This window comes from Rattus rattus, chromosome 5 (assembly GCF_011064425.1).
Source record: "Rattus rattus isolate New Zealand chromosome 5, Rrattus_CSIRO_v1, whole genome shotgun sequence".
Taxonomy (NCBI): Eukaryota; Metazoa; Chordata; class Mammalia; order Rodentia; family Muridae; genus Rattus; species Rattus rattus.
Genome location: NC_046158.1, coordinates 80,946,461 through 80,968,555, shown reverse-complemented (window position 1 = coordinate 80,968,555; position 22,095 = coordinate 80,946,461). Strand labels below are relative to the sequence as shown.

Genomic DNA, 22,095 nt, shown 5'->3' with positions numbered 1-22,095 from the left:
TGATCTAGCTATACTTAATTATTGATTGATGGAGGAAGAGCCAGCCTACTCTGGGTAGTACCATCCCCGGGCTAGTAGTACTGGGTTCTATAAGATAGCAAGCTGAGGAAGCCATGTGAAGCAAGCACCCCTTTATGGCCTTTGTATCAGCTCCTGCCTAATAAATTGTTTCCTACCCAACTTCTTTTTGGTCAAGGTGTTTTGTTGTAGTAATAAAAACCCCACGGCAACACTTAAAATGAACTTCTGGTCTACACACAAACACCATGTGCTGTACACACCTGTATATCACACATGCATGAACACATATACATACACACAGAACATTTGCCCACTGTGTAAGAGTAAATAAGATTGAGGATGGAGGAACAGAAGGAATAGCCACTACAGTAGAATAACCACTACAGTAGAAAATTAGGATCTCTTGCTCTTTCCAGATCCGAGTCAGTCCTCAGGTTTGGTATTTACTGAGTACAAGAATGGTTGTCTTATCCCATTTTATGTGCTGAAACATCACAGCCTATGTCTTGTCACAATTCACCCAGTTCTATGCCAATGTAAATCATAGGTATTTGCAAAAGTAGCTATGTACCAAGGAAAGAGGAATCTCTGCTTTTCCAAGTCCTATTTGACCCAAGATCCAAGATTATCCTGACCTGTGAGAGTGTCACCAGGTAGGAAGTGGAGTTCTGAGAATGTCTCAGGACTGTCCTGAATCCATGTATGCTTGCAATTATAATTAAAAGGGTTGAGGAAAATCTTCTTGCACCCATTGTTCAACACAGACTAGCAAAGGACTCTGTATCCCCAGGCAATGGCAGATTGCCGTAGTCATCATGTAGTATGTAGGAAATGACGTGCTCATAACATTCCTGTAGAGTTTATCAGAGCAGCTCATGGAAAGCTAAATGCTTAAGGGACCGGAGTATTTACTGTAAATTTAACCAGGCAGTACCCCCAGGTATAGCTACTTTTCACTAAAATAAATAGATCCCTGAATATGGAGAACTTAGCTTAATAACCAATACGCTTGCCTAGCACGGATTCATCCTCAGTTCCATAAAACAAGCAGAACCCCCAAATTACAAGACAACCATCAAAACAAAAAGTAAAACAAAACAAACAAGCAGACCTCAGAAGGAGCGGGAGTTGTTGCCATGCAGACATGATGGCCTACAGCTTAGACATCTACAGTTTTGTCTCCGGGATGCTTTTGTGTCCACTTTTCTGTGTAATCCCTAAGTATCTAAGCTACATAGTGACGGTGATACGTATCCACAGCGTGGTAATGAGGACATGTGACAAAGTGGTATGGTTTTTGGATGTCTTGGCAAGCTACAGATATTTTCAAGGCATGGAAGATGATGCCCACCGCATGATGATGTTCTTGGGAGACCAGTCAACTAGGACATGTGGAATTGTTTCACGAAGCCTCTGTTCGTGTACCTTATGCAATTAAGGGAGAAACACAATGGCTCATTTAAGTGCTGATAGCACATCTGCATCACCTCCCTTGCAAAGGCTCAGGGTCCACTGTGGAAGAGGAAGTGCAAAGGATGTATAAGCTGGAGGGTTGGAGGGTGCTGGGAAATGATGTCTTTTGGACCTGACGCAGTGATAACACTCATGAGCTCACCACAACTATTGTAACATGCCCAACATCAAGCCAATAGGATCGGCTAGCATTCCTGTGGACGTCAATGGTTAGACGCAATAGGTTTCATTAAAACAAAACAAAACAAACAAAGAGAAAAAGAAGGAGGGTGGAAGGGGATGTGCTGAGTGGGACTGTCAGGGGAAGAGTGGGATGGAGAGAGGGATATGATCAAGATACTATGTATACAGATCCGTATACATAGTATACAGATAACTGAGATCATCAAATAATGAAAGATAGAAAGGGACACAATGCTTGGTAGATGTCTCTGGGTTTAAGAAGCAGAAAGGCTGTGCTAGAGCATCAGTCTTTTTACAGACTGAAATAAGAGAAGCCTAGATGAAAAGGAGTCTAATATTCACTCTATAAATCTAAATTATCTTTCTTCTTAGGCTCTGCTTCTGGGGAAGCTGCCCTGACACAGGCACCTCAGAAGAGGTCAGGCTGTTCTGAGCTGGGAGACAACACCTGGATCTTAGAATTTCTTCCATCTGAGATCCAGACATGTTGGGCTACCTCTTCGGGCCTCCGTGTTCTCAAGTGTAAAACATGAAGTTTGTGTTGATTCAGCACTTCTTAGCCTCCTCCAATCAGATAACAGACATGACAGATAAGATTTACACACAGGACACACTCCCAAGGGTGTGCACCTTGGCACCCATAATAGAGGCTGCATGTTACGTACAATTCCCAGCAGGCAGGTAATGACCTCACCTCTCCCTCTCGGGTCAAGAAAAGATCCTCAGAGTGCAGGGCAGAAAGGTGGGACAATGAGACAGAGGACTCAGCAGTGCTGTTCCGACTTGTTAAAACATGGCTCCAATTCTGCCCTGGTTGAATGTGCTTTCACCGAGTTACTTTGAACAAACTGCACAATGGACCTATCTTTACATGGTTCAGAACCTGGAATTTAAACCTCTGGAGGAGTGGTTTCTGCTTCTAATGCATGAAGCTCTGAAAATAACTTCCTTGGGAAGGAATTCTAAAACCTTTGTCTAATGTCAGTGTCTCCATGATGCTTGACACGAACACACTTTTCGTAGATGTGTGAGTGTAAGCTATCGACAGAACTGATGGGAGCTATATCCAGTCACTCATTTTCTGTTTACTGAGAGCCCACTCCCAATGCTGTTTTCGAAGATTCTAGAGTTTTTAAATGTGGTGTGTTGGCTCCATTTTTCTGACTTCCTTTCTTGTAGAATTTTGAAGCGTTCAGGTTAACAAGTGTCAAAGAAGAGAGGGGATCTCTAGTCAAAGCAGTGTGGAGGGACTAAGCTTCATTAGCTTTCTGGGTTGCAGAATTTCTCAGGCCTTTTAATTTACTAGGGTTTCTTAAGGTTGCAAATCTCTGGCAAAGAAACTAAGTTCACAATGTTTCCCCAAGAGTTTGAACATGTAATCAGTGTGTAAAACAAATGCTTTAGAAAAACTAACCTGACAGTAAACTGCTCCAGGGAAGGCTCAATGGTTCCTGAGTAGTTTGAGATAATTCTGGGATACTATCCATGCTTGCCTTCCCACCAGCTGGAGAATTACGCTGCTGAGTGACTCGAGGTGGCATCTACTAAATATACTGCCCTTCCCTCCACTACTTCCTTCCTGGATTATTTTAGAAAAGACGGTGGCTTCACTGCAAAGAGTATACTGTTACCGCTCTGAGGCACTCACAGGTTATTTGTGAGCTTCATAGACCAACAATCAAAAGATCCATCTCTGGGCCTTCCTCTAAGTAGTAAGGTGGCATGAAGAACTGTGTTAATGAGATACAATAATCCAAACTAAAAGGAGTTATGTTTGCGATCTGAGATGATGTTTTAAAATGTTGTTTAGTCATGACTGGCAAGAGGCCTCGGCAGCCGGCAAAGATGGCTGCAGGATAACCTGGCCAAGTGGAGTTTGATCCCCAGCACCCACATGGTGCAAGGAAAGAACCAAAGAGCTGGCTTCCCTAAGTTATCCTCTGACTTCCGCATGGATGCCATGGTCCCTGTCCATGCCCACAACCTTCCCCGGTACCACAATAAATGAATTAAAAATTAAATATGTCGACTAAAATTTAAAAATAAAGCATAACACCGTTGAGAGACATTTGCAGAGTAAAATGAAGCCCTCCCACAGCTCTAAGCTCAGGGCTCATAAGCATCTTGAAGTTGAGAGCCTGGAAAGTAATACAGACGTTTCAGTTAAGCTGTCGGATCTTTGCTTATACGCCTCCTCCCCCAAAATGACTTTTATAATTATCCTATTGCGAATAAGCTGCCTGTTATCCTCTGGGCCCTAATCATGCTTTTCACAGTTCAGAATTTGTCACCACCCAACATTATTCTTTTGTTGGTTATTGTCTGTCTCCCCCGCTGGAATTTTAGTCTGTATAGTCAGAGCTTCGTATCTTTTTTGTATTTACATCTAGAACAGTGTATACAACATGCAGGTCCTTGGTAAAGTATTTTATACAGGGGAGAAATAAATGTATGATCTCAGGAAATTCTAAACGCCCTGTGAGCAAAGTCCTATTATTATCTCCATTTGGTAGGCCCAGAAGAGGCCAAGTCACTTGCTCAAGGACATGATGCTCAATTAGAAAGACAGTGTTAATTAGGCTCCTTTTGAATGAGCAAATCTGCCAGTAAAGAGAGACACAGCCTTGGCCCAGATTCTGGAATTGTCTGGGAAGGCGAGACAGCAGCAGAGAGGCCAGGGCTGTTTGCAAATCCTATGGGACACCATCTGTGCACTCACGGAAAGCCTTGAAGGGTAGGCAGAATTTGCTAGGGTGGAATGCTTTGTGAAAGTAAGCCCTGTGATAGCTGCTGACATTTGAATTGTTAATATTACAGTGTTTATAATCATTCTGTTTCCTCCCCTTGCCAGGTCCTGAGTCTCTGTGGTTTTGCTCCCTGCGTCCATGATGATGTACTGAGCATCCACACCACGGTAAGCCAGAAGGCAAGACCCAAGACCCAAGTGCAACATTTATCATTTCTTAATTTCTAAGTGTGTGTGTGTGTGTGTGTGTGTGTGTGTGTGTGTGTGTGTGTGTGTGTGTGTGTGTGTGTGTGTGATTTTGTTTTGATTTGGTTTTGTTTGGAGGGCTATGGAAGGAGGGCTAGATTCTCCCACCTATCCCATCTCTAGACATGGGTGACCACCAGAGAAAGAAAACGATTCCTTTGTCTTTCCAAGCCAAGTATCTTGTATTCCACACAGTGTCCCAGGACATGGGGTTGGGGGAGCTTTCTGGAGAGGCCCCTCTGGTCTCGCCCAGCCACTCCTTTATTTACATATGGGTTAGGTGAGGTACACCCACTCTGATTATGAAATACCATTCATTGTTTTTAGTGAGTTGCTGTTTAGGTGTGGGCAAGAAGTCTTCATTCTGAGGGCTTTCCATTCATTGAAAAGGGTTTCACAGCAATGCCAGCCTTATAGATGTGCACTTAAGTAAAACCACTGACTCAAGAATGCTCCCAATAAATGAGGTAAATAATTAAAGAAGGGGCTGTGTTTCGTTACACAAATCACAAGACACTGACTGTGAGCTAAACTCCTGTTAGCCCTTACACAGTCCTCACAGATATAATGGCTTAATCACTAAGAGTAGGTTCCAGGTCTGCAGAATAGAACACGTCTGTCCTTTACATGCCATTGGGTAACAGAAACTAGATTGCATTGGGAAAAGACAGCTTTCCCAGTCTCTAGTCATTGGAAGCTTGGCTTGGTTTCAGGCCTGGAATTCTGGTTTTCCCCCCAATTCTCCCTAGCACTGGGTTATGCAAATCTTAGGTGTAGCAAGAATTGGGCATGAAATCAGCTGCAGGTTTTAGACTGTCCGTGGCTTACCTGTGACTTGGTAAAACATATATATGCTTTCTTTTTGCCCGGCCTGTTTTCTTTATTTCTCTGGAAACAAGAGTACAAGCGTGGCTTCAGGTTCCCAGATTTGCAGAACTCCAGGAACATCATACAGACGGATGCTCAGTGTCTTCCCCTAAAGGTGGGCAAAATACCTGATTCCCTCATAGGAACACATGCATATGGTTCCTCCCAAAACGATATGTCCGGGCCTGATATTCCATGTAGACAGTCTTTTCCCAGAACTTGAGAAGTGACTTTTTCAGCCTTGATGCCAAGGACAATGACAAGCAATGTCTCACCCAGTGATAACAGAGAAAAGTTTCTACGTGGCTTCAAAATGCTAGAACATTTTTCTTGTAGAAGATGTAAGAACCAGCTTTCTGGCTGTATATGTGTTATATAGCATATTACATATCATATAATATATAATACTAATACTATAATATATAATACATAATATATAATATTAATACTATATTATATTTAATATGTCTATATTTTTTGTTGTTATTTGAAATGGAGTCTTGCTATGGAGGCCAGGCAGGCCTTGAATTCAGAATCTTCCTTCTCAGCCTCTCCATTGCTGGGATGACAGGCATTCACTACAGTGAATTTCACCCAGCTAGAAAATAGTATTTTAGGTCCCAGCCTTGGTGTCTGAAGTTGAGCTGAAATGAGGGCATGGTGTTCTTGGCAAGTGATGAGAACAGGTAGTGTGTTCCCCACATTCCCCAGCCTAAATAGGTTTGTTTGTTCTTGTACCAGGCCTCTACTTATAAAGACAGTGGGTTCCCTTAACAAGTATGTACCCAGCTAACCCTCCACATGGATTCTTGGCTTCAGCAAAGACAATGGTTTGCCACATTCAGCGTAAAACTTGATTGTACTTGCCTTCGGGCCTTTGAGCAGGCTGAGCTTGCCTTACCTGTGATCATGGCTCTGCAGGCATAGTGCCTCGGTGAAAGCCCAAGAGCATTTCAAGACCCAAAAAGGAAAGGAAAGGAAACAAAGAAATGCTTAGTTTTCACTGCACATTGTGATATGTGAACTTAAACTATGTAGGGACATAGCTACATGTTATAACATCAACTTCATCAGCTATTAAATTTAATATTCACAGACATCTCATTAGAGTTAAAAACAATTTGTGGATATGCTTTTTTTTTAAACTTAAAATTTCTCATGGGTGCCTAGTGATTGCTGAAAGAAATCATTAGCTAATTATAAAATAATTAAAATAATTTAATTATTTAGAAATAATTACATAAAAATTGTAACCAATTATGAATCAAAAAGTACTAATATTAGAATCATTTCAAAAAAGCAAGGTAGAAAATATTTGGCACCAGAGTTATGTTTTCAGTATGTTTGTTGAGACTCAAGTAGCAAAGGGCTGCCTCAAGACCTAGGAACTCCTAGGCCCTTGGGGGTTATTTCCCTTTCTGAATACTCTCTTAGGACTTCTGCTATCTCTGTTCTTTCTCTACCTTTTATATCTGTAATAAACCCTCCCACAAACTCCTTTAATTCTGCTCTACTTATCTTCCTCCTGTATTTTCTTAACAATTTAACAAATACAGACTTTGTATTTACTTGTGTTAGATACAACATACATTCCTTTTTGTTTGTTTTGGAGGCTTTTCTTAAATCTATTTTACAGAACTGTCAGGTGTAGTCTGACCCTGTATTCTAAAATATCCAAGGGCTAGAAGGACAGCCAAACCAGGTCCAACTGCCTCTCGGAAGGCAATGCTGTTGCTGAGGCTGGCACTGAGCTCAACTTGGTTACATTTAGTTGTGATCCCATTTTGTGTGTCTGACACTATTTTAGCACAGGTACTGTTTAATGCTTTAGCAAGTATTAGCTTATTTAATTTTCAAAGAAGTCCCCCAGATGCTCCTGTTCGCCTCATTTTACAGCTGAGGATACTGAAGTTCACGGTCAAAGAGCAAATACATAACAGAAGCAAGATTTGGCCTGACTTCAGCACCCTCACTGTAGAGTATGACCTGAGCTATTGAAATTAGTAAGAAGTGCTGTAGAGCTGATCAGGGCCAGCAGGGACGACAAGCAGAGAAACCTCACAAAGAAGGGCTGCATTCATTGTTTTGCATGAAATACAAACTTGCTCAACAGACACGTTTCGGCCTTGAGACTGGAAAGGTATTCCAGGCAGAACGAAGGACCCATGTCAGTCCGTGTGGGTAAAGCAGGTTCTGTGATTTGTTGTAGGAGATACAAATCACTTATATGATTGGAATTTGATTTGCTTAGAGATGATTAATAGAGACAGTAATTGAAAGGGGACCAAGGAAAATAGAGTGCTCTTAACATGATGAGCTCTTTGGCTTTTGATCAGTTTTGGCTTTGGCAGGCTGTGACTGTTGATTCTCTCTCTCTCTCTCTCTCTCTCTCTCTCTCTCTCTCTCTCTCTCTTCCTTGAGAATTATGAAGGAACATCTTGATAAATGCAGCTATGTGAATAAACAAATAAATAAATGATAAAAAAAATTGGAAAAGGAAAGAAAAAGAAAAGAAAAAGGAAAATGAATCAAAGTCTCAATTTACAGGAAATGTTTTGCTCCCTATAGGAGCAATGCAGAGAAAAACACCAAGAGATCCTTGTTACCCTATGCGTGACAAAACTCAAAGAACTCGGAACACACTGGTCTGGTCAGTGTTTGGGAAACCAGCCTCACTCCAACCTTGCTATATCGAGAGTAAGTCAGCACAGCTCTTCTGAAAACACTAGCTAACATAGACATCTAACAGAGCTGTCCTGCTCCCAGGCATATTCAGACATGGATGAGTCTTTGTGCATGTAAAGATCTCCACATCACAGCATTATAATGAAATGTTGACTGGGCTCTAAAAGTGCCTGCTCTTAAAGCATTATATTTAGCATTTATCCTATCCTTTATTGTGCATATGTGTCTGCGTGTGGGTATCTATACTTGAGTGAAGATCCTCACCAAGTCATGAATTGTTGGATCAACAGAAACTGGAGTTACAGACAATTGTGACTTGCCTGACATGAGTGCTATTTGCACTCTCTAGAAGAGGAGTTGCACACTCTCAGCCACTGAGCTACCTCTCTAGCCCCCCTAAAAGCCCCTATTGGGGAACCGGTTGCAAGTCTTCTGCAGTGTATCTATAACCTGACATTCTCTGCTGTCTTATAAAGAGCAAGTCTCCCCTGTGTACTTCAGATTAGCAGACTCTCCAACAAATGATAAAAAAGAACAACCTTTGAGTTTGTCACTTGGCGGGCGGTGTGTGTGTGTGTGTGTGTGTGTGTGTGTGTGTGTGTGTGTGTGTGTGTGTGTGCGTGTACATGCATGCCATTTGAGCTATATACACATGGGCTAAAGTTCTTCTCAACCTATCGGTCATGATCCTTTTGAATTATTATACATCAGATATCCTGCATATCAGATATTTACATTGCGATTCATAATAGTAGCAAAATTACAGTTATGAAATAGTAATAAAATAATTTATGGTTGGAAATCACCACAACATGAGGAACTGTATTAGGAAGGTTGAGAACCACTGGGATAAAGGACATTAAATAGGCCAGTGTCAGCATGAAAAAGGAGATAGAAAGAGGGTCAGAGCCAGAGAGGATGGAGGACACCAAAATCCCCCAAAGTCCTCTAAAGCAACATGACCAAAGCTCTTGTGAACTCATGGTCTGAGACAGCATACACAGGGCCTGCATGGTCTGTACCAGGTCCTCTACATGTATCATATATCATGGCTTCCAGTTTAGTGATTTTAAAGGATTCCTGAGTATTCAAAGAGTGGGTCTCAGATTCTTGTGCCTTCTCTTGGCCTCTGTCTTTTCCTTCTGTTTGTCCTGTCTAACTCTGATGTGATAGGTTTTGCTCTATCTTATTATGTTTTATTTTTATATTTTGTTGTTATCTCAAGCCTGTTTTTTTCTAACAAGAGACAGCAAAGGAGTGAATGGGGGTGGGAGGAGAGGTGGGGAGGAACTGGAAGGATAAGAGAGAGGTAATCAGGTTACCTTATGTAAGAGAAGAATCTACTTTCAATAAAAGGGAAAACACAAGCTAGTAAGTGGTTCAGTGTCAGTGTGTGGCCACTTGTACACACACACACACACACACACACACACACACACACACACACACACACACACACACACACACACAATTTCAAGGAAGACTCATTAAATAAAAAGTCCAACGCTGCGGCCTCTAATGGCAGAAATCTTATCACTGAACAGAAAGAGAAAGCAAACATCTTCTTATTGTATGTTTTGAAGGTTTATTTTTATTTTAGTTTTTTTTGCCTCATATTATCCATCTTTAGTTCTGTTTTTTCTTTTGTCATACATCATCTGGATTGAAATGTTGGCTCACCCTTGTCACATTGTTCTCTGTTTGGTAAGCAAGTCAATTAATCTATGTCTCACAGATTAAACTTCCCATGAAACTCTCAGCCAAGACAGCTTCCCATGAGAGGGAGACGGCAAAGAGCCGGAGTACAGTCCGCAAGAGTTACAGGAAGAAGGTCTAATGCTTGGTACCTTTCCATGGCCGTGGCCTTCCTATGGCACAGGCAGCTGTGGCAGACACAGTATGTCTGAGGCACGGTGCTCGGCAGAGCTCCTGGGAAGACATTGGCTTACACAACCTTCAAACACTGTCCTAGTATTTTAACTCCGAGATGGAAGCTATGAACCTTCTGACTGGCCTCAGTTTGGATGACGTCCCTGTGTATGTTCCCTGACACATTCCAGCGCAGAAGTAATTTTTTTCACTGACCTTCATCAGTGTGACGTTCCGGCTTGCTGACAGGAATGATTTTTTGGCAAGTTACCCGCTATCAATCTACTTTGGTTTAAGATGCTTGTGCAACCTCAATGAAGACTGTAAGGATAGAAACAGAACAAGCAAGAGTCGCCCTAGAGTGCACTGTGCTTGGACCTCTCAGGAGGAGCTAATAAAGGAAACCAAGCATCAAAGACCATTTCCACTCACAGGACCAGGTCTTTCTTATTGCTGAAAACTGCCTGGTCGCTGCCATGCTGTGTTTTCTCTGCCAGAGACAACTCCTATCTGAAATGTCAGAGCGACTTCTTGCTGAGCTGGTTCTGGGATTAAGCAGTGTAATTTCATCTCTCTCAGGTGTGAGACACTTGTGTGTACAGTAATACGATTCTGTACTGTCAGAGAGACAGTGTGCCTTTGTCAGCACTGTTGATTGTTGAACCCCTGAATCATGACCTTACTCACAGGCAATCCCTCTGTGGGCCTAAGCCCCTGTGGTTACTGCTTGCCCTTCTGCCAGGAGGTGCAACGCTTTGGCTCCCTGCACATGATCATGTCAGTCAGCACAGTGGAGTCAATGCATGTCTCCAGCCAAGCTGGACCTAAGAAAGGCTTTTCTTTCTAATCCATTGGAGTCAGCTCTGAGGTGCTGAGTATCTGGTAAAAATTCTTAACACAATATTATTAAGAAATGGAGAAGACCAAAAATATTCCATAATTAATTTGCATTTTTTTTAAGATTTATTCTTTTATTATATATAAGTACACTGTAGCTGTCTTCAGACACACCAGAAGAGGGCATCAGATCTCTTTACAGATGGTTGTGAGCCACCATGTGGTTGCTGGGAATTGAACTAAGGACCTTTGGAAGAGTAGTCGGGTGCTCTTAACCGCTGAGCCATCTCTCCAGCCCCAATTTGCATTTGTTTTAGCTGGTAGTTTTGTCAATCACTTTTCTAATGCTTTGGTTTCCTACTGAAAGCGTGTATCTCTAAAATGCTTTATGTACTTCAGAATATACAATTTAAGCTAGATTTGGCAATCTTAACAACTCATGTTCACTGAATTCTGAACTAGAGACATGTACTATTCTACATACTTACATATACAGTTTACCATTATTGCCAAATACCAGGGATCGAAGTCAAGGTCTTAGCTATACTAGATGAGTACACTACAATGAAGCTGTAATTTTCATCCCTTTACAGATGTTACTGCACTTAATACAAGATGTTAGCTCATGCCCATTTTACAGATTAGAAAATGAAATATGGGTGAAGTTAAGTAACTTGACCAAGGCATTCATTCAAGCAAGCAAATGATCATGATAAAGACAATAATAATAATAATAACCTCCACATGTTCTGTATTTTATAGCTTGAGGTAATCTGTTCTTAAGTGTGAAGACTTTAGTTTCTTTATCAGAAAGCTATACAGACAACCTGAACCACATTCAATTGTTCCCCTCTTACAGCCAAAGAATGAATTATCATTGATTTCTACCCAGTACTTGTATATGTGTGTTTATGCAGTGTGAGTGTTCCCATGTTTGTGAGGGTGTGTAAATCTGTGTGCCTGAGTGTGTGTGGCAAGAGAACAAGCATGTGTATGTTGGGTGTTGTCCTTTAGGTGCCATGCTTTTTTTGTTTATACTTCACCTTCAACCCCTAGCCTTCCATGTGATCGTACTCAACAAACATGTTAAACCAATGGATGAGAACCAGACTCAGAACAAAATGCAATATGCTTATGGATTCCTGGCTACCTCATCCAGTTAAGCTAATGTTGTCCTATTTTTTACATTTAAATTCAAGTAGAGATAGGTAGAAGAAACCAATTTTACTGCTTTTAGAGGAGCCAGCCCGTAGCCTATACCAGGTAGTAATTATAGTGAGAATTTTGCTTTCTTTAAACATATAAATGTTATAAGATTTTGTTTTAATTCAAGGTGTGAGATATGGCTTTAGATTGTCCACAGCAGCAGACTGTGATTTGCCTCATGCACTGGAAGGGGCGTGACTTTGCCAGCTGCATATAGTTTGTGCAAGTGCATGATGTTTGGAATTCTGGGCAGTCTTGAGAAGTATAAAAATGCTAGAGCCCAGAAAGGGGCAGAGACTGCTGCTCCCCCTGCTGCTGCTGCTGTTTCTCTTTCTCCTGCTGCTGATATCTTCTGTTGCTAGTTGTTGGTTGTTGATTGCTGGTAGGAGATATCCTGATGATGAAGACCAAACTTGCCCCAAGAAACTCAATGTCTCTATTCATCAGGAAGATGCCTAACCAGAGTGATACCCCCATTCCCGTCTAGTCTTCTTTCTCTCCTACCTAGTGTTGGAAGGTTGGAAGGGATTGGGTGGAACATGATGGTAGAAAAAGGGAACCCAATAAAGTAGCCAAAAGTCTTGTACAAGTAATGTTTTCAAGAGTGCCAAGAGTTGACATTTGTCTGGTTGCAAAGCTAGTAATTAGACTAACTTAATGTGTGTATCAAGCTTTGTGAGGGAGGACTTTAAAATCCACCAATAACATAGCATTGTAAACATGCAAACACTGACTGCTGGCACAAACACCTTGAGAACCTCTAACCTCTCTGGCCAGCACACACAGCAAGGGAAAGCCCTGTAGTGGATGTAATGATGTGGACACTTACTGATTGGGGCCTCATTTTTTTTTTTAGGCAATGGGTACAGGACTTAGAGACAGACTTCTATGAGATACTTAATTCATGGGGCTATAAGGTGTTTGTTTAGTTTGGGTTAGACCTGGAACCAACTGGGCACAGTAGAGAGTGTGCTAGGACAGACTGAGGACATCAAGGTTGTTGAGCTAAACTAGAGACTGTGACTATTGTCATTGAGCAGTTTCTAAGAGGAAATGAGTTGACTCTAAAGTTCACCCAAAGGCTAGCTTTACACAGATTAGCCAGTGGGCCTCCCCACCTGCATCTCAGGTCCTGCTATCATACCTCATGTCTTTGCAGTCACTGTGACTTCTAGTGAATTCTGTATTTGCATAACCTAATGCATAGAGTGATTCTTCTACACCTGGGACCAGAACAAAACCTGATACTTTAACTGCTGTCTACTGCCTAAACAAAGATCATTATCTGCAGGTTGGGTGTGCTACAAAGAGGAGTCTGCCCCACTGACATTGCAGCAGAGATTAAGGCATTCAAATATGTACATGAAAAAATAGCTGAGGTGGACTGCTTGCTTGGTAAACCAACTCATCAAACAGGACATAGCTTAGATAGGTGGTTTGAGCTAAGCTTGAGTTGGTGGTGGGATAGCCAGAAATGGCTTTATCTTCATGACACACTTCTTCAGGGAGTGGCCTAGGCATATTCTTTAAGGCATTACCTCGTCGGTCCTGACATTAGGTCCTCTCTCCTGCTGGATCTGAGGCTGCTAGTACTTTCTACAATTGCCTCTGATGTTTCCCAAATGGTTCACTGCTTCTATCCTCATTGCCAAAGTCCAATTCAGGCAGAATAAAGTGAGTTAGGGTCCTGAGAACTTGAGTCGAAACACTGTTCTTCCACTATAAGGACTGGGAATGACAGAGTCCTAGCCACTGACAAGTTCAGAGTTGTGAGAACTGAGATGTATACTCTATTTAAATGTGTGGTTGAACACATTGCTCAGATAAGAGATCATAGATCCGAACCCCCCCCACAAATGAGGTCCTAAATTTTTATCAGGAAAGCCCCCTTTCACTGCCCCTCCTCTACTTCTTATCAGAGGGTGCAGGGTGGAAGACTGTTGCGTTGAAGTTGTATAGACACTGGAAGATTCTGTAAGAAAGAGCATGTTGGATTTAAAAGTTTTAGGAATTTAAGTAAATGTCCTTTAGCAATTACAGCCCCCTTTTATATTCTTGATTTTTTTAAAAGCAGGGTATGATGTTCAATCTTCCACCCCTTTTGAAATTCTTCTATATTAAAGATTTATTTCTAGTTTTTATTGTTTATTCTCTGTGAATCTGAGGATGTATGTGCCTACTGTGCAGGTGTCCATGAAGCCCAAAAGACAAGTCAGACCCTTTGGAATCACAGATGGTTGTGGGTCTCCAGATGTAGACGTTGGGCCTTTGCAAAAGCAGAAAGTGCTCTTAACTACTGAGCCATCTCTCCAGCCCTGTTAAGCCCTCTCATATCTTAACCTAATCACTGTACTCTTCTGGTTTCCCATATTACCTCTTTCTCTTTTGCTATAACTGATTTTTTTCTCTCTTATGCTCCCTCATTAACTTAGAGTTTCTCTATATCTTTGGAAAAATTATCACCACTCAAGGCCTCAGTCATCTTTTATCATCCTACCAGATTCCAAATTCTAGAACAATGAGAACCCAATCTTTGCTGCTTTCTGACAAAACTATAGTATCTTGAAGAATGTCTGACATATAGTAGGTGTTCAATAAATATTATTGAGTGAACAGGTGTATAACTAGACAAGTGATTCAATGATATACTGAAAATTCTTACTTTTTCCCCAAAGTCCAGACCCATACTTCTAGAAGCTATTAGGTATTTCCAACTTAGCAACCTACCACTGTTGTGAAGTGGTATGAAGAGTTTAGTAGAATATTGAAGTTTTCCATAGTTTTTAGGGCTTCAACATTAGTTGGGCCCCCAAGGCGGGGTATGGCCTTCCTTACTGGATTCCTAGCTTGAGTCTTCCAATGATATAGATCTGAGATCTTTTATTGAGGAGGGAGGTCCCAAAGAAGCAAGCTGTGTGACATTCTTGCTAAACAGACATGGAAGGAGGCTAATAGGCACATCTGAAACAACTGGTTGCTAATTTGAGGTGACAATATCATCACATTCATTTGGGCAAATGTGCCCTTGTATTGATTGCACAGAAGAAATCTAATTCTAGGTCAAGTTTAGACATGGGAGAATAATGAGCTCATAGCCATAAAGTCTTGATGCTATCAGGGCTTCCAGATCCATCTTTTGGTTGCCTCCTCTTGCTGCTCCTGCAAATTCTTTATGTACCCATAAAACCTGACTGGAGTGTCAAAGTTGGAGGTTGTCCTTAGTTGCTAGGTGTGTGGTCCATTGACGACTTGTGTGGTTTGCAATAATTAATAAAAGGAAGAGTTGAGAGAGAGAGAGAGAGAGAGAGAGAGAGAGAGAGAGAGAGAGAGAGAGAGAGATTGAGAGATTGAGAGATTGAGAGATTGAGAGATTGTTTGGAGACTGATGGCATCTCCTAGCTGATTCATCCTATCTACCCAATTGCTTCATATCTGTTCTATAGTATATGCCCTGTGGTGAGTATTACCATGATCCCAAGATCTTCAACACTCTGCATCCATGGATGATGTATCTGTCCTCTATGCTTCTATAGCAGGCTCTTCTTATTTGCTCTAAAGAATGAATTCATACTGATTTTATTTCTGATTTCTTCTTGTTAACTACAAGAAATCATATCCTGATTTCTTCAAAGAAATGTGCCTAACAAAAGTATATATGAACACACTTACGTTCTATCTATGTCACACTAATTTACCAACATCATTCTTCTGTGTACCCACACTGTACATAATGCATACAGAAGACCATGCTTTACAACAGGAAGGCAAGTATGGGTTCCATTTCATACAAGTGCACAGCATTTGGTTTGCCACATGACCGAGCACTGCATTCATTAGTTAATGTTACATAATAGTTAATTAGGCGTTAATGTATATTGTCATAGTAGCTATGAAAATGTTTATAACCATGAAAAGTGAGGTCATATTATGAAAGAAGCCATTTCAAAACAAGTCTAGAAAGAAGGGAACTTGAACACCACAGCTGCCTTATAGACAGTGCAGGAAATCTAAAGGCCTCTGCATCTAAGTACTGAATGACGGAGTTAAAACCAAGCCTTGTGCCCCAAGGCTGGGGAGTAGAGATCCCCAGACCCTTGGAGCTTGCTGGCCAGTAGCCCAGCATATTCATTAAATTCCAGGCCTTGTCTCAAAATAAGGTACTTGAGTAAACTCAGGGGACTGTCCTTTGGCATGCACGCACATGTGCACGGGCGCGCACGCACACACACAGACACACAGACACACACACACACACACACACACACACACACACACACACGCACACCTGTAAAAGTATGTCCTTTAAATCTCCTCTTTTCTAGCAATAACCACAGTTAATTATATGGCAGCACTCACCAGTTATTTTATCCTACAATAGAATCAATTAGCTCATTTCAGTAAGCATTAATTAATGCCAACACCAGCATTCAATATGTCTCCTAGAAATGTTCCAAAGAGACTCTTTCCCTCTTTCTAAATTCTACAGCCTATTTTGATCGTCTACTTTGCCTCCTACCCACCAAAATCAGAATTAAACTCTTACTTTGAGTTGTTCACTGCCTTGCCGCACAGGAATGGCATGCCTTGCTGCCCTGCATATCAGAGGCATATCGCTATATGCTTCAGGTAGTTTGATAACTGCTGTTCAGCATATGTAGTGTCTCTGGCTCATAAGTGTGATTTGAAATAAATGTCTCCGCTGCTGCTGTTAACCTTTAAAGATTCTATGGCACTAGCATGTCCTTCAAGTGTTCTTCCTACTTAAGAAGCAGATCACTGCCTGTAGTTCTGTTATGAAATAAGATGATGTTATCTTAAAACAAACCCATAATACATCTCACCACATCTTTCTCAACTGTCATTAAGGGACTCAACTTCCTACTACTTTTCCTGATCCCCAATTTCTTTCTTCCATATCTACTTACTAAGGGAAATCGTATTCATCACCATTTCACCTTTATTCTTTAGGCACATACCTCTTTTTAAATTCTTTCGTTGTCTTATGAACTTTTATTTCTTGGCATCTTGTTTTTCAGTAAATGTTATCATTTTAAACATGTTTACAATGATCTTAAGTAGAACCATTTCACCCTCTTCTCCTTTTTGGCTGGCATTAAGGGTCTTTGTTCATTCATTCCAGTCAATCTTCTATAATCATACTTCTTCAGTTCTTGGGAATTGATATGTACTAGTGGTAAGCTGTTGTTAATGACTGACCAATTCTCCTCCACTTTGTTGCTATCTCCTGAGTATCCTGCCTAACCTCTGGCTGCAGGTATAACACAAGACCCAGGCTTACAGATTATAACACACCTCTCTCTGGCCATGGGGGATTGTTCTAAATATTAGGCTTCTGACTAGCTCCTTCTGTCCTTCCAGGACTAGAACATCTGACTGTGGCCAAAGAGAACTGAATGGACACATAAAGAGAAGCATAGAAAGAAGGGCCGACATGTGGAAATAGATGATTTGTAGTGTGTTTGTATGTGTGGGGTGACACAAGTGTATGCAGATATACAAGAACTATAGAGGGAAAGCCAGGTGTGGTGGCCACACCTTTAATCCAAGCACCTAGGAGGCAGAGGCAGGCAGATCTCTGTGAGTTTGTGGCCAGCCTAATTAAAATAGTGAGATACTGTCTCACTAGCAAGAACTAGTGAAGCACTAGAAGAAGCAAACAAAAACTGTTGAAAATAGGGAAATAGTTGCTTATTTAATAGCATCCTAGAATTCTAACACTGCTATCAACCATCTGTATGAATATTGTTAAACTATGTATGCACTTTTACTGAAAAGTCTGAGAGAATATGCCTGAACTTTACACAAAGAATGAGAACAGGTAGGTCAACATGAATATGTCTCTACATGCATATTACCTTGAATAATTTAAAAACATCACTAACAAAATACATGCATCATTTGCTGAGAGAGATTTATTTCCTTGGGCTGAGTAAATGCCAGGGAATTTGGAAGCTTAAAACAAGTTCCCAGTTCTGTGGCTTCAGAGTTTCAGACAAATTAACCCTTCTAATCCTTTGTAACATGAGGGCTACTAAGAACAAAATATTTTTAAGTAGTCAACCATGAGTGGAGTGGACTCAGGGTTGTGGAAACAGATAGGACCCAGCCTTGAATTACAGAAGTGTGTGTTCTTTGGATGCTAGTGAAGATGACCGGAGAAGTAAAAATGCTTGCTAACCTGTAAGATTTAAGGCAATGATTATTATGGTTATTAATGTATTACATGACTTATGGCTGCTAATAGGAAGACTCATAAAAGTTAAAGACATCTAACAAAGATATCAGATAAGCTCCATTAGGTCAGTCAGATTTTATAACTCTGTTTCTCCAAATTTCTCCCTTTGACTTGTAATATTTTACTGATTTAGTTATAATCCTCCTCCTAATTCTGTTCCAACTAAGGATTAAAGCCTTTTCCAGTCTATTCCATTAACCACAATGGCCAATTATGTCATCATACATAGTGACAATGTTATTTTGTCTACATAAAAGTTAATATGACATGCCTTTTTTTCTAAGCTCAATTCTCTCAGAGTAAAATTGGGAGCAAGTAAGGTTGACATTTCATTTGATTCTTCCTTCTTTAATATTGCTGGAGGGCCAAGAGTCATCCATTCAATATTTACTGGCATCTGATTCTGAATATGATTCTTGGGGAAGGTGAGGTTGGCTTTCCAAGTTCACAGCAATATCATTTCCATCCAGTCTTGGGCAGGAACATTTGATGTTGAGGATGTCTATGCCATTCTCTTGCCCGTTGTCCAGGGCTATTTCTAGATCACTTACATTAGTGATCTTAAAAATTAGACCGATGAGCTTACAGATGATCCATCAGAGCTTTGATCTGGACACTTCATTTGACTTGACTTGACTTACATATTGTGTTATCTTGGTCTAGAGTATTTTTATTGATAGTGTTTTTAGAAAATAATGCAAGCTTAAATGAGCAAAAATTATATATACATACCACCAGCTTTACACTCAGCATGAGAAATGAGTATGAACAGAAAAGTATGCATAAAGTGATAGGGCCTTTATTACTAAAATAAACATGAAGAAGGGTAAATATGAATAAATATGAAATAGGTATTCAAAAAGTATACATAAAATAGAGGCAAGATAGCATTATAGTTATATTAAATAGTTAAAATCAGTTTCACGCAGATGAATAAAAATGAAAACCCAATGAACCTTCAATAAACCATTCCTGAAGTGGTTAATTTTGGGAACTATTGGGTCTCTAGGGTCAGCATGTTTCTTTGTGAAAACATAAAACATTCTCCTGAGTCCTAAGTCCCTAAGACCTATGATTGGGAGTTGTCTTAGTTAAGGTTGATAGCTTTAAATAGATGCTATGACCACAGCAACTCTCATAAAGGAGAACATTTAACTGGGGCTGGCTTACAGTTTCATAGGTTTAGTCCATTATTGTCACGGAGAGAAGCATGGTGGCATGCAGGCAGACCCATGGAGAAGGAGCTGAGAGGTCTACACCTGGATCAGCAGGCCTGGTGGTTTGAGCTTCTAAAAGCTCAAAGCCCATTCCCCAGTGACACTTCCTCCGACAAGGCCATACCCACTCTACAAAGACACACCTCCTAATAGTCCCACTCCCTATGGGCCGGCCTGTGGGGGCCACTTCCATTCAACCTCCACAGAAGCCAACAAGCTTTCAGAGCCTATTTGTGTTTACAGCTTCTAACCATAAAGGACGAAGTGGTCCAGTGGCCATCAGCCACACCTGATGCCTGAATTATAGATAGTTAAGTGGTGCTAAGCCTGGATTTGGTTGCTTTGATAAATACCTGAGAAGACGGGCATGGTGGCACATACCTTTAATCCCATCATTAAGGAAGTCTCAGAAGGTGGTTCTTCATGAGTTCTAGGCTAACCTGGTTTACACAGTGAGTTCCAGGCCAGGAAGGACTATGTATTTCAAACAAACAAACAAACAAACAAACAAACAGGTATTTACTTGAAAGAGATTGAGTAAGAAGGTGAAAAGGTTTACTTTGGCCCAAGGTTTCTTCTGTTTCCTTCTGTGTTTGGCTTGTTTTCATCATTGTGGGCCTGATGATGAGGAAGAACATCATGGACAGGAGTGGCAGAGCAAAGCTTCTCTCCTGCCTGTTGTTGGACAGGGGGCAGAAAAAGACAAACAGGAAGGACCAGGGCAAGATACCCATCAAAGACTTGCTCCAGACGGGCCTCCAATAAAAACTTAATTTGAATGGTCTCACCATTTATCAATAGTTCATTAAATCTTGAGCCCACTAATTTATCAATCTATTGATAAATTCTGGGCTCCATGACCCAATCATTTCCCTAAATCTCCACATCTGAACATTAGCTGCATCACAGACAAAGCCCTTAACACAGGAGCTCCTTTGTGGGGAGACTCCTAATATTTAATTATTGTTTCATTTTAAAGAACTTTGAGGAGAAAGCTAATCATGTCTTGAAGTGTTACCAATATCCTACCAGCCTACTTTGACCAGACCTGGCAGCTTTCTTTCTTGAAAGGGAAATATTCGATTAAATTGAACATAAGGCAAATCATTTTTTTAAGATTCCAAACAGTTCAATAGGATTAAAGGGCTCTAAAATAATTTGAGAAACACCTGGAAATCTCTTGAGTAAAACATTTGTCTTATTCGATTGGAAAGTGAATATGTGTACCACAGTTAACCAAATAAAACTTGGGTGGATTCAGGTCTCTCATCAGCTTAGTCTTACTTATAACCAACCGTTGGCATCTTATTTGAAGACGTAGTAGGGAGAAGAGCTCAGGGCCATGGGGAAGAATGCCCGTTACTGCCTCAAAGCACTGAACGGTGCCTTGCCAACACTGGGAATGAGTGCTCCTGGGCTATAATTTCATTCAGTTCAAGAATGGGTCCTATTATTTAAAAGAAAAAGGCAAAAGTGGTGAACATTCACCAGTTCTCCAAACGCCAAACCAGATTTACTGGAGATGTGCTGTTGCAAAGTGGTTCCCATGATTTATCTGAATATCAATGACCTTGAGGAGAGCTAGGGGTTCCTGGGAAGAAGCTAATATTTGAAGAGCACACCAAATACCTGACAGGTATTATGCTGAGATGTTTACATATAGTCCTTTGTTTATATTCTGTGTATTTATTTTCTGAGCTTCAATTTAATCTTAAACAGAAGAAATACCTATCTTGAAATATTATGTTGATCCCAAACACTTAATAAAGCAGTCTAAAAGAATACACTATTCTTATATTAAGTGGGATTTACAGAAAGGAAGGTAAACAAATATTAATTGAACAGCTACCATGAATTAAGCACTATCTTCTTGATCTTGTCCTTAGTCCCACTCTAAAAATATCACAAGTTAAAGTAAGCAGAAGTGACCCAAACTATGTTTCCCCAGTGGAGAGATCACCATCAAGAATTCAGAAAATGGTGTTCACTTCGGCAGCACATATACTAAAATTGGAACGATACAGAGACGATTAACACGGCCTCTGCGCAAGGATGACATGCAAATTCATGAAGCGTTCCATATTTTTGCTAAGACTGAACCCCCCAGTGAACGGGATTGTTGGGGGGAGGGCAGTAATGGGGGGATGGGGAGGGGAACACCCATATAGAAGGGGAGGAGGAGGTGTTAGGGGGATGTTGGCCTGGAAACCGGGAAAGGGAATAACAATTGAAATGTAAATAAGAAATACCCAAGTTAATAAAGATGGAGAAAAAAAAGTGAAAAAAAATTCAGAAAATGTGCATCGAGTACTTATGATATGGCAGGCATTTTGTTTTTTTTTGTTTTGTTTATAGTGACTAAAATAGATTCTACCTCAAAAGGAATTTTAGAGTACGTTTCTAGAAAAATGTCTGGAGAAGAAGTGAGATGACGAAATACAGAGAAGGAAAGTCAATGGCGCTGTGGGTAGAGTTAAGATGGTAGCATC

At 40.8% G+C, this 22,095-nt stretch overlaps 1 non-coding gene across 1 annotated transcript; it reads left to right on the top strand.

The window, feature by feature from the left end:
* Positions 1-21,586: 21,586 nt before the first annotated feature.
* LOC116902464 lies at positions 21,587-21,693 on the top strand. Its single transcript, XR_004388082.1, has one exon. It is a non-coding gene; the product is annotated as a U6 spliceosomal RNA (small nuclear RNA).
* The last annotated feature ends 402 nt before the right edge of the window (positions 21,694-22,095 follow it).